Here is a 3,799-nt window from a genome sequence, read left to right as displayed (position 1 = left end):
GTTTATAAATTTAAAGTGTCTGAAAATGAATATAGTCATACAATAAAAAAAAAAAAAAATAAAAATTTATAAAAAAAAAAAAATAGTTATAAGTGGTCGTTATATAATAAAAGAAAATATTTCATTATTAATTTAACTTGTGTGATAAGTGACCTATATATGGTAATTCTTCTTCATGCCAGTTTAACAGAAATAAATTATAAATTTAAAAATTTGCTATATATTAAATCCGATAATAATAGTAAAGATAATTTTCAAATATTAGAATTTATTCGTAAATAATCAAATATTTCTCTATATATTAATATTTTAAAAAAGAAATTTTAGAATTAATTTTAAAGTTTAGAAAAAATCATATTTATATTTTTATAATAATAACAAGTATTAAGTTTTATAAAATAAACTAATATTTTAATTATTTTGATTTAACCCCATCATTATTTCGTACTTTTAAAGCATGTATTTTGTAAAAACTAAATAAATTATGTTACATTAGTACGTCTCAGTTACCACTACTTTCTCCTATTTTTCTTCTAAAGATTGAATTCCATGTCGAAAGTATGCCCTGTATTTTGACGCCATCCACTCATCTTCCATCTTTGGTCTTCCATGGAAGTATCTATCTTGTAAAACGTGTTACATCGAATAAAATAAATGATAATCACTTGGGACTTGGTCCAAAGAATTCGTTGGATGAGAAAGGACATTCCATTTCAGTTCCATCACTAGTTTTTCACTGGAAACAAATTGTTAGACCAAGGGTTCCATATTGTTTTTTATAAATCTGTCATATTCTACGTTTATATTTAGAGAATTAACTTATTTTTCATTCCAATACGTTACAAGAAGATTTAATTGATATACCTTATGAAAAACGAAATAATATTCAAAATATTAATATTAAAAGAACAATTATTTTCCAAATGACCTGTCATTTTCAATTCTACGAACATTCTATAAATATATAAAACTAGTTATTTAAACGTAATTGAAGAGAAACTTAAAAATTAAAGTATTATATTTTTTTTTTTAATAATTCATTATTAGTCTATAACGAAATTTAGTAATTAAAAATATTTTTATATTTTTATAAATAAAATTTTAGGTATTTTATATAAAGCGATTCATGAAGGTAAATTGACTTGAACGATTATATTTTTTACGTTGATTTTTAACAAACGAATTTCTTTCTCAGAATGACTATTAAAATTGATATATTAATGAATTAGAAATTAAACTTAATATATTTGAAATTTTCATTTTGCATTAAATTCTTACATTTCGAAATTAAAAAATATTGATTATGTATTTATTATGTACATATTATATACATAATATGTATCTTTTAATGTAAATAATTTATTTTATATAAATGCATGTATGCGTATATGTTCGTGTAATAATCATTTATAATAAAATTAATTAATTCCTTTTTTTGTTTTGTTTATATATTATAAATATTTGAATAATTAAATAATATACTAACATAAGCATTTTTAATCTCAATAATACAGAGTAATAGAATTAAATTTTTTTTTATGAAATACAACAATTATGTTTCAACTTATTTTTAAGAAATGTAAAATTAGATAAACCATAAGAATATTTTATATGCTAATTAGATATGAAAACATATGTATGAAAAAATAATCCCAGCAGAATTCTTATTTTAATAATTTTTTACAAGCCTGAGCTAATCTTTATTTAAGTTAGTTTATATACATTACATAATTTAATATTATTTATTATTCAATATAAATTTATGTTTTTAGATGGCTTTTTGTTCTATTACTACCATGAAATTTTCAGCTCACTAAATAATATTATTTAATATAAAATTTCATTTATTTTTTTTCTAATTATGTTTCTACATAAGAATTGTTAAACTGAATAGATTTTTTTCGTGTCTATTATACATTTCTATATTATAAATATTCTGAATGATAACGTGAATTTGCTTACTAGTTACAGATTTCTAAATTTTGTCTATTAAAAAAATGTTTAAGTGTCTATTTTCTTGAATTAAACAAACGAAATAAAAGTTTTTAAAAATCTATAAAAATATCATTGATTTTTTTACATGATCATTAATATTGTTATAATAAATTTAATTTGAAAATACATTTATTACTAACATATATTAATATTAATTCTGTATTTGAAATACATCTTTTTAACATATTATATTTTTTTATAATTTTGTTGAGCGACCTTTAAAATATTATAATAATGTATATTTTAGCATTGACTGTAGAATAAAAATTATATGAATATAATGTAAATAATGAAAAGCCTTCGATAATAAAGAAGGTGAAGCAATGAAAAGATTAGGAAAAACAACTTTATTAAATTTGCTGTTGCGAAATTGCTCAGAGATTTAAAAATCTCCGAATTAAATAAATAAATTGCTTTGCCACCCCTTTAATCATTGTAGAAGATATTAAGATTCAACTACACAGGGAAAACATTAATAACTTGAATTGAATGATTTTGTAGCATTTAATAAGAATTTCAGTTATATTAAGTCCACAAATTAATATGGAATAATATTATAACAGACTTTTAACTAAGTGAAACTTTCTTACATCTAAATAAAATAAAATAAAACGATAATTAAATTCTTTTAAATTTCATTATTTTTTTATTTACAATTTTAAACTAATTTGTATTCATCATATAAATTCAATTCCTTACAAATTTCCTTATAATACTGTAAAAAGAAAAAAAGTTAATAAACAAAGAAAAAATAATATCTCAGACTTTTTAGCAGTGTTTAAGTGATGGCGGCAATGATAAGACCAAGAAAATTAAAAAAAAGAATAAGGTAGTATGGTTATTCTTCGTTTATGAACAGAAGAATCACACACGAAGAAGCGACTCTCATATCGTCGCAGTATGCCAGCCACTCTCCAACAATATAAATCCGCCATTACAGTCACCTCTCCTACTCCACGATGCATTCACAGCATGCATCTGCCAACTCGAACGGAAAATCTCTTCTCTCTCAGTCGTCGCAATGCATTGATTTGCCTCGCAGCATTGGTGGAGAAAAACATTATCGTATATACGTATATGATTCGAGGTGTGATAAACTAAAACACAAAACATTGGCGCGATACCGAAAGACAGAGGCCAGATGTAGTCTTGTAGCGGATCGAATAAAAAGAAAGAGAGATAGAGAGAATAGAATTTATTTGTAGATAATAGGAAGAGAAAGAGAGAAATACAAAATGAGCGGAGAGAATGATAATGAAATAAAGTAGGGAGAGGAAGGGAGAATGAAGAAAATAAGTAAAGGAGAGAAAGCGAGAACAGGGGGTAAGCTGACTCAATGGAAACTTGCAAAAGCATAAATCTAATGACGGCAGGATAGATAGATATACAGAGGGAGAGACGAAAGGAAAATCTGAACAGGAAGTGCATAGTCGCGCAACTGCCGAGATGAACACACTTATGCATCTTAACTAAGCAGGTCTCTCTCACATACTCTCCCTCCCTCGCGCATCCTCTCTCTCTCTCTCTCTCTCTCTCTATCTATATATATCTCTCTCTCTCTCTCATTATCTATCTCACTCATTATCTGTTTTTCTAGGATCGGTCGAGAGCAGGCGTACTAGATGAAACAGTCCGATCGACGCAGACGTATGAGAAAAAAATTACACATGCGAAAAGAGCGACGCATCTAGGGCTTCCCGCATGATCAAGGACCCAAGACCCGAAGGAGTAGAGGAGAGAGACGTTATAAGAGCATTGTAAGAGAGAAATCCATCAGAAAGGACAAAACGCGGTGCCGCAAGTG

The sequence above is a fragment of the Ceratosolen solmsi genome, unplaced genomic scaffold, assembly GCF_000503995.2.
Source record: "Ceratosolen solmsi marchali unplaced genomic scaffold, CerSol_1.0 scaffold6, whole genome shotgun sequence".
Lineage (NCBI taxonomy): Eukaryota > Metazoa > Arthropoda > Insecta > Hymenoptera > Agaonidae > Ceratosolen > Ceratosolen solmsi.
Note: the sequence above shows the minus strand (reverse complement) of the source record.